Source organism: Vitis riparia, chromosome 2, assembly GCF_004353265.1.
Source record: "Vitis riparia cultivar Riparia Gloire de Montpellier isolate 1030 chromosome 2, EGFV_Vit.rip_1.0, whole genome shotgun sequence".
NCBI lineage: Eukaryota > Viridiplantae > Streptophyta > Magnoliopsida > Vitales > Vitaceae > Vitis > Vitis riparia.
In genome coordinates this window covers 13,296,680-13,307,663 of record NC_048432.1, presented here as the reverse complement: position 1 = coordinate 13,307,663, position 10,984 = coordinate 13,296,680, and positions in this window count along the sequence as shown.

Sequence of the window (10,984 nt, the reverse complement as noted above, 5' to 3'; positions counted from 1 at the left end):
TGCAACACATTTTTTCAACAAGTGGGTAGCATGTGGCATAATTTGATTCAACCAAAATTCAATTGGTGTTTGGGATGTTGGCATTTTTCCCTTGAAAAGGAAACTTGGGTGAGGTTTCAAATGAAATTTTGATTTTTGAGTTTTTTATAATTTATGAAAAATCATTGTGGTTCATCAATCAGCTATGATTTCTTCTATAGGCACTTCGAAAACGAGTTTGATCACACTAAGGTGACATCATGAGGGGCCTAAGATAAAGCACATGGATGAACCTCTCTAGCACACACATATATGGGTATAATGATTATGGGTTATGGTGGAACCCTAGGCGCAATGACATGGACACGATTATGGTACACATAGAGTATGTTGTCTCGGTTTGGACTTATTAGTGGGTTAACACATACATGAGCCAATATAACAATACATGGTCTCGGGCTAAGAGAGCGCTTAGCACCGAGGCGTATTTCAAGCATGAAGTCAAAAGAGGGCTTGACTTGAACATGTAAGCAATAAATTGATACACACAAGATGCTAACAAAACACTCAACAAGAAGGCACAAGCTCATACCAGGGGAGTCCTTGACATTGGGGTTAGCCTAACTAAGGAACAAGTGGCAAGCACCAGGTCGTAAGCATATGGGCAACAATCTGCTCCTAATTGCAAGGTAGCACGGGCTTTGAGCTTCGAGGAGGGTTGACACTGATCATGAGGCATAAACTTCATGTGGTCAAGAGGAGATAACAACAAAGGAGCTTTGAATCAGTCATGCGACACATGACAAATGGATGAAGAAATGAAGTGGTTGAAGATCTGTGAATTCAAAGAGGATTATTATTACAAATGTGCTATGCAGTTGGTTGATAAAGCCTATAAAGGTGTCACCAACCATTTAAAGCCATGAACTCAATGGAGTGAACATGAGAGTCTAATCAAGTGTTCATATAAACTATGTAAAGTAATACAAGTTGAGGGGAAAAAAAAATGACCTTGTAATCTTATTGCCTTTAGAGTCTCTTTGTTTTTTAAATTTTCCTTGTGCAATCTTATCCCTTCAATTTTTTCTTTTTTAAATTTTGAATCAAAATTAATTGCAAAATGAATCCAAAATTAGCATATCCATAATTACGAAGTAAATGTGTGTATATATATATATATATATATATATATATATATATATATATATATATATATATATATATATAATAAAAAACTTGACTTAGTTACGTATTAAAAAAACTTTGTTGAATTTGGAATTTATTTTAAATAAAATATTATTAATCATTATTATTTTGAAATTAATATTATTCATTTTTTAACAAAAAAAATCACTTTTCTTCATGAGCACATTAATAATAATATTTTATAATACATAATAAACTAGTATCAACGTTTAATAAAATATAATTATAAATAGTATTCATATTTAAAAAAAATATCATTTATTTTTATTTTTAATTATAAACTTGTTTTGAAATTAAATAAATCTTGAATTAAATTCAATTAATATTCTATAAATTGGATTTAAAATTTTCTTATGAAATCAAAATAGAAAAATTGTTTTTAAGAACAACTAAAATTTATTAATCCAAGCATGGTTTAATTTTTTTTGAAATGTGTTTTTAGAAACTACTTACCAAACACAATCTTTTAGAAAATATAAAAAAACATAAACTTAAAAATATACTTTTTTTAAAAAAAAATAAGTTTTAGAAAACATGATTAAAATGACTCTTAATATGTAAAATAACTTGCCAAAAGTCAAAGTTTCAGTCCATAAGTATTCAATAGTGATGCAAAATTTTAAAACAATTTAAGAAAAATCTAAAATTTTAAATTTGAAACAAATACAGAAGTTTGGATGATTTTGAGGCTTGGTTTTTAAGTCCATCAATTAACCATCCAAATGGGTGTTTGAAGCATGGTTGGCTTATTGTGAGTACCTTAACTCAAACGATGCCACCAAGGCCTCATTGAGTGACACCATACATTTAAGAGATTGCCTATTAAGCAAGGCAAGGTGGAAATTGACGTCTCAAGCTTGACGACACCAAGGGCAAGTCGCAAGGGACCTTGAACATTAGTAATGCACATGGATGAGTCTTATTAGCTCACATACACAAGTATAATGCCATGGGGTATGGTGGAACCCTGGGCACAACAACATGGGCATGATTATGGTACACATATGAGCAAGGTTGACTTAGGTTAGATTAATAATTAAGTGGGTTGATACATATATGAGCCAATATAGCAACATGTGGTTGTGGGCTAAAAGAGGGTTTAACACCAAGACATATTGCTAGCATGAGGACCAGTAAGAAAGGGTTTGATAGGGACATGAGTTGCTTAGACACACAAACAATAGACTAATACATACAAGGGGGCTTGACTAGACTAATGTTTGTGGCTTCAACAATAAGGCACAAGTTGACATAAGCGAGAGTCTTAGCATTGAGGCTAACCTAAGCAAGGAAGACAACTTAGCATTAGCACAAACACAAGAAAAAGGTTGTTAAAAAAGTCTTTGCACATGATGAGCATTTAGGGGCTGAGCTAGGAAGATACTTGACAACGATTAAATCAAGCATCAAGTGGCAAGTACATGTGTAGCACGTTGCTCCTAACATTGAATGAGGTGGCAAGATAACATTGAATGCGGTGGTTGAAGACATTTGAATTAATCATGAAAAAGTCTATAATAAATCATGAAAAAGTAGAAAAACAAACAACCTAAATTCTGAAAACAAATTACTTTTAATAAAAAACCAAAAAACACAAACACTACCTTAGCATTGAGCTAACCTAAGCAAGGAAGACACCTTAGCATTAGGGCAAACACAAGAAAAATGTTGTTAAAAAAGTCTTTGCACATGATGAGCATCTAGGGCTGAGCTAGGAAGATACTTGACAATGATTAAATCAAGCATCAGGTGGCAAGTACATGTGTAGCACGTTGCTCCTAACATTGAATGAGGTGGTTGAAGATATTTGAATTAAAGGAGGATTGTTTTTATAAATTCGTTATGTAATTGGTTGATAAAACTTATAAATAGAGGTGTCACCAACTATTTAAAGCCATAACATGAGAGTATTCGTTGAGAGAATAGCTCGAGTGTTCTTATTAACTTTGTGTAAAGTAATACAAGTTGAGGAAAAAAATTACCTTGTAATCTTATTACCTTGTAATTTTTTTTTTCTAACCTGCAGATTAGACTGATGGTGTTTGTTATTTCGAAAATAATGTAAACACTCACATGTGTATATAATATTAATCAAGAAGACAATATTTTTAATACTAATTTACCAACCTTCCAATAATTTTAAAAATGTAAGTAGAGTAATTGGCCGAATTAAAGTTTTCAAAATATTCAAAATTTCTCCATTCTAAAATTATCTAATTGTTTTCCACACTAATCTTAAATATTTTTTTAATAAAGATTTAAATATTTAAAATCATTAAAATAAATATTTTCTTATTAAAGCAATTTTTTCAAAGTAATAAGATAAAAATCATGAAATCTTCAAAACTATAATTACAACAAATGTTTTCAATTTTAAAACTAATTTTATAATTTAAATTAATGATTTTAAAAAATAAAAATGTTATAAAATAATTTTTGTTTATTTTTAATTCCATTTAAATATGATTTTTAATCTCTATTGATAATAATGAAATTATGTTTATAAAAGCAAAATAGTAAAAATATATATTTCATTTAGTTTACTTATAATGAATAATTCAAACATGATTGATTTTAATTTTATTTCCTGTGTTAATTTTTGTAGGGAATGTCTTCATGACATAGTTTTGTGAAAAAAAAAAAAGAAAAAAAACTATCAATAATCGTCTTAATGTCAAATTCAAGTTGTTTAAAAATTGTACGAAACCTATTAGGAGTCTTGTACACCATTGTATACTTAACACATTTCCCTTGTACAGTTAGTGTAATACCCTTGTACAATGACACAAATTTCATATTTCTCATAAGTTATATGTTCATGTAGGTGTATTAATCATATTTTCAATGATTTGGTTAAGAAAATGGTGAATGAGTTAGGATCAAATTTTTTTCCCCAAATATCATTATTGGGGAAAATATTAGAATTTCCATGTGAGAGTTAAATAAAATGCATGACATAGACGTACAATCCTTGGGTGACAAGGAAAATAAAAAAGTGGTTTAGAATTGATTAAAATAATTCAAAAATGGTAATCTTGTACACATTTGTACAATTAGTACATTTCCCTTGTATAGTTAGTGTAATATCCTTATACAATAGCACAAATTTCATATCTCTCCTAAGTTATGTGTCCATGTCCACGTAGGAGTGTTTAACCATATTTCCAATGGTTTAATTGAGAAGATGGTGGACGACTTAATGTCAAAATTTTTTTCCCCAAATATAATTATTGGAGAAAATATTGGAATTTCCTTGTACAGTTAGTGTAATACAATTGTACAGTGGCACAATAAATGAATAAATATATATTTTTTCATATAAAAAAATAGTACCAAACAAGGTTTTCAATTTTCATTTTTAAAAATAGTTTTCATTTTTTAATTAAACGTATTTTCAAAAAGAGACAATATAGAAAATAAAAATTATTTTTAAAAATAAAAACAATAAAAAATAAAAACTAAAAAAATATTTTAAAACGAAATTCAAATATAATCTATATAATTTTTAGTTACTTGTTTTTATCTAAAATAAGTAAATATACCTTTCAACTCTTTTATATAAGAAAAATTCAATCTCTACTATGTACTGATATAGGTCATATAAAAATATTTTAATTGAGTACTTAAAATAAAAACTCTCCATCCATCCTCTTTATTTTTTTTTCTTTTTCTTATTTTAATAAATTTTCAATTAATTCAAATCATTAATAAACAAATTTGTAACATTTCATATAACTTATTACTAAAAGTCATGTTCAAAAAGTTATTAAAATAAGGAAGGAAGAAGATTAAAAAAAATTAAACCTTTTATTTTATAATAGTAAAAAAAAAAACTTTAAAATACTTTTTAGTATAAAAAAAAATTAAAATAGTGAATATATTTATTTTTAAATGGTATTTTAATCATTAAATTATTTACTTCTAAAATGTAAAAGATAAAAATAAATGTAAAAGACAATTTTTATTTATTTAAATTAATATTTTTTTTAGAAAGTATTTTCCAAAATAGTCTTTGAGTCATTAATATAATTTTTGTTTATTTATAATTTAAAAATAAAAAATAATGTTTTTTTTTTTTTTTTTGAAATAATGATAGATCTTATTAATGAGAAGAAATAGAAACATCAGAGGCTAAGATAGCTCCTAATAGAGGTGGAGCATCCCGCCAAAAACTTGGACTAGCAAAAGAGCTTGCTGCTTTTGCAAGAGCATCAGCAGCAGCATTAGCTTGCCTTTTCACATGACATAGAGTAAAACTTTGATCTAAAAATAGAGATCTACAGTCTTGAATAAGCATGCCAAATTCAGACCTATCAAGAGCTTTAGAGTAAAATGCATCATAAACACCTTTAGCGTCCAATTCTACTATAACATTTGAAGCACGCAGCTCCAATAGCCATCTTGCAGCTTCACGTAACCCCAAAGCTTCAGCCTCCATAGGAGAACTCACACCATTAACAACCTTAGAGTAGCAACCAACAACATAGCCGAATTCATTTCGTAGAATCACACCCAGCCCGATGGTTTGATGTTCTGAGAAAATCGCTGCATCCACATTACATTTCAACATTCCCGGGGAAGGTTTACTCCATTTGACTTGAGTGTTGGCATTTCCATTAGAAAACTTTTGATCAGAACCCAATCTTGCATCTAACCAGTCTTTTAGGAACGATAAGCTAGCAGAGACTGTTTGAGTAGGAGATGAGGCACTATTATTCCATAACAATGAGTTTCTTTGCCTCCATATACCCCAAATGATAGACCCAACACGCCCCACCACTTCTTTATCAACATTAGTGAGGAACATGAAAAACCAGTCAAGAAAAGAAGAGACACCATTAATTGAGGGAATCAAGTCAACTTGTGACCAACATGAAAGAGCAAACGGACAGGAGAGAAAAAGATGCATTAAATCCTCTTCATGTCCTCCACAGAGTACACACGTATCAGTCACAGGCATACCTCGTGCACATAGAGCAGACCTGGTAGGTAGACATCCTTTGCAAGCACGCCATAGACATAATTTTATCTTTGGTGGGATAGACAAATCCCATAGCATATTCCATGCTACAGGCCGTGAAGGCAAATTACCATGCAAGGAAAGCCATATCGCTATACGATACCCTGATTTCACCGTGTAGTTTCCATGATTGTCCCAATGCCAAATGAGCGAATCAGGTGGAGACTTCAAGCTCAAAGGAATACTAGCAATGGCTTGAGCATCCCTAGGTGAGAATATCTCCCCAAGTAATTCCACATCCCACTCCTTACAGCCGTGGATCCAGAGATCATGAACTTTTAAGTGAGCTAAGTCATGAATAATAGGAGTTTCAACTTTAAAGTTTTCCGCATCCCTAAGCCAAGGGTTGTGCCACACATCAATACTACAACCATCTCCAATTCTCCACCTACTACCCTTTGAGAGAATGGCTCGAGAACTCCATATCCCTTTCCAAGTAAAACTTGGATTATGGCCCAGACGGGCTGAAAGAAAATCTCCAGAACGGTAATATCTAGCTTTGAGGAGTCTAGCAATAAGAGAGTCTGGTTTAGTGATCAAGTTCCACCCTTGTTTGCCTAGCATGGCTAGGTTGAAATCACGGAGATTACGAAAACCCAGACCACCTTCTTCTTTCCGAAGGCATAATTTATCCCAACTGAGCCAATTAATACGCCTTCCTCCATCGGACTTCGGGCCCCACCAGAAAGAGTTCATCATTTTTTGTAGCTCTTCACTTAGAGAAATAGGCAATAAAAAAGTGCTCATACAATATGAAGGAATAGCCTGACCAACTGCCTTGATCAAGATTTCCTTACCTGCCTGAGAGAGCAACTTACTCTGCCATCCTTGTAAACGCCGCCACAATCTATCACGGAGAAAACCAAACACAGCTCTTTTACTTTTGCCAATCAAAGAAGGAAGCCCAAGATATCTTCCAGTGTTAAGAGGAGTGGAAACACCAAGAATATTAGAGATAAAATCTCTATCCAAAGATGAGACATTTCTACTAAAAAAGATACCTGATTTTTGAAAATTAATAGCTTGCCCCGAATCAGATTCATACTTAGCAAAAATAGTGTGCATGGTTGAACTCTCTACTGCATCAGCTCTAAAGAAAAAGAAACTATCATCGGCAAATAAAAGATGTGAGATCCTAGGAGCACCTCTACAAATCCTACAACCATGAATAGCACCCCGCCTCTCTGCCTGCTTAATGAGGGAAGACAAACCTTCTGCACAAATAATAAATAAATATGGTGACAGAGGGTCTCCTTGTCTTAGCCCGCGCCCAGGAGAAAATGGCCCAACCAGCTCACCATTCACAGAGACAGAATAGGAAACAGTAGAGACACACAACATTATCCACTCCACCCACTTGGAATCAAAGCCCATTCTCAACATGATAGCTTTGAGATAGTCCCAACGTATTCTATCATAAGCCTTGCTGATGTCAATTTTGAGAGCCACATCCCCAACCTTGCCATGAGTTTTTCTTTTCATGTAATGAATAAGCTCAAAGGCAACTACCACATTGTCTGTGATAGCCCTACCAGGAACAAAAGCTGATTGAGATTCATCAATTAAAACAGGAAGGAAAACTTTCAACCGATTGGCCAGTACCTTTGCTATAATTTTGTAAAGGACATTACAGAGAGCAATAGGCCGAAGATCCCTCATTGAGACAGGATTATCATTTTTTGGAATCAAAACAATGATAGTCTCATTTAACGAAGCTGGAAACTCATTGTTGTTTAACCAAGAAGAGCAAGCATGAAAAATATCCTTGCCAATAAGAGGCCAAAAATGCTGAAAGAAAGCAGGATTGAAACCATCCGGTCCTGGTGACTTGTCAGGATGCATTTGTTGAACTGCAATTGAGAATTCTTCAAAAGAAAAAGAAGATAGCAAGTTTGCATTATGAGCCGCAGTTACCCTACTGTCCACATAGCTTAAATCCGGTAGAGAAACATTTCTTTCCATAGCAAAAAGAGTTTTAAAATATGATAAGGCCACCCGGCACAGATTAGGTTGATCCTCCCACCAGGTCCCCATGTCATCCTGCAATTTATTAATTTTATTGGCTCTCTTCCTTGCACTAGCCACTGCATGAAAATAACGTGTATTCATGTCTCCCCCCTGCAACCAATGACTTTTTGCCCTCTGTTTCCAGAAAAACTCTTCTTGCATAAGAACATTAGATAAAGCAGTTTTATAAGCTTTTAAAACTTGACTGTTCGTAGGCCCATCCTTGTCCCTATATTGCTCAATACACCTTTTGTAATGGGATATTTTATTCTTAAACTTGAAAGCATGTTCCCGGCCCCACTCTTTTAAAGCAAAAGAGCAAGTATGAATTTTGTCTATCAGGCTCTCAGCATGAGGAGATCTCCATGCATTTGACACTACAAAATCCAGTCCATCCTCCTTGAGCCATCCATTCTCAAACCGAAACCTGTGTTTATAAACACAAGAAAACTTGTCCACCGTATTCAACTCAATTGGGGAGTGATCAGAGACAGGAGCTACTAAATTATTTAGCTTTGCATTAGAAAAAAGATTAAGCCAAGATACATTTACTAAAGCCCGATCAAGACGCTCCTCAACCCAGTGACTTGACCCACGACCTCTTTCCCAAGTGAAAGGATACCCCTTGAGAGGAAGATCTTGAAGTTGACAGTCTGAAAGAGCTTCACAAAAACCTTTAATTAACCATGGAGGATGTGGGACACTGCCTTTTTTTTCTTCATTACAGACAATATCATTGAAGTCACCCAAACAACACCATGGAAGAGAGGAAGCAGAATAGAGGGACCGAAGAAGATTCCAAGACAAATGTCGTTGGCTTCTATCCGGGAAACCATAGAAACCAGTAACTCTCCACCGAAGACCATCCTCCTCTGAGACTTCCATATCTATATGTGATTGAGAGTAACTCAACAAAGAAAACATCCCTGCCTTCCTCCAAAGAAAAGCTAAACCTCCTCCACGCCCCACACGATCAACACAGAAAGCACCTTCAAAACCCAGCTTAGACTTCAACTTCTCAACTTGTGCTGAATGTACAAGAGTTTCAATAAGAAAAATAAAATCAGGCTTGCGAGATTTGTTGATCTCACATAGAGCTAGAACTGTTCGAGGGTTGCCCAGCCCTCGACAGTTCCAACTAATGCCTATCATGGCTGTTGGCAGGCCTGGTTACCAGGTCCCGCCAATGAAATGTTGGTAGTGGAGCTTGTTTCCAGCACCCTGTTAGCAGCCACTGCAACTTGACTCACAATGGCCTGTTCTCCAGAATCAATAGCCATGCTATCTGAATGGCTTAAAAAAAATAGCTCGGCCCTTCTGCGTTTTTTATCCTCCACAATCTCCAGCCCATTTTCCTTAAAGCCCATATTATCACCTCCTGAAGTAATCACGTGACCCTCTGCATGAGAGGAACTAGATGGCTTGGTAGTGCACGTGGGAAAAGTTTGTAATCCATGCAATATTTGCGGCAATCTGTTAGCAGTTTGAAAATCCTTGATCCCACCAGACTCGGAGCTGATTACTCCTTGAATGGAAAAATCAGATCCATATCCTGATCCCCTAGCAATATTACCATACCCGGAATCGTCTGCATGCGTAGAATTCTCCATTGTTTCCCGCAACCATCGCTCTCCACCATATTCAGAACCTCTTCTCGTTGGAACACGAAGATCCGGACTCCATTCTCTTTTGATATCACCATCAGTTATAGAGAAAAGTTTATCACAAAATTTTTCTGAATGCCCTAACATGCCACATAGATAACAGAAAGTGCTCAGCCGTTCATATTTGAACCAAGGACCACTCCCCCTGAGGTTTTCGTATTTTCTTCCACCTTTTTAATGGCTGCCTCACATCCAAAAGAACTCTAATACGCATGAAATTTCTCCACAGGCCAGCATTGTTATTTATATCGTAGTCAACAAATTTTCCAATAAAGTTGCCAAGTTGCTTACCAACATTAAGAGACATAGACCCCACTGGAATATCATATACTTGAATCCAAAACATAACATGAAATAAAGGTATAGCAGTTGGAATTGCACCTTGTTTTAGATGGTGGAGAATGAGTAGGTGGTTGTCAAAAGTCCATGGACCTCCCTCAAGAACTCTCTTCAAATCAACAATATGGAAGAATTGGAAAAGGAAAAGTTGTTTGTTGATTTCTTTGATACAGATACCTTTTCCGGGTCTCCAAACGCTGGCAAGGCGATGTTTCATAGCATTAAAATTGATCATCCGATCAGTGAGAAACCTTCCAATGAGGCATAGATCAAAAGACTGAGTAGTGCTCCCATCCTCACCCGTATCAAGAACAAGTTCCTCCTCCTCATCAACTGAGAGTGAGAGATTTTCCAGCCGATAATCCATAATAGAAGTAAGCACGCCCTTCACAGAATGAAACAAATGATAGGAGAAAAAAAGCAGAAACTCTCACAAGGGGAGAGACAAAATGAAAACTCTCACAAAAGGAGAGACAAATTGAAAACTCTCACAAAAGGAGAGACATTCATCCCCTCACACCATCAGTTTTCTCTTCTTCAAAACACAAAAAAAAAAAAATTAAAAAAAAAAAATAAAATAATGTTAAATTTTCAATTATTTATAAAAGAGTTTAAAAAAATAATGAAAAATCCAAAATGGTTAAATAAGAAAGAATAGTGGCAAGTAATAAAATAAAGACAAAAATAAGTTAAGTGGGTATTTTTGTCCGTTACTATCAATTACTATTTGATATCCTAAATTATGAATGAGTTGAAAACACAATTGTGC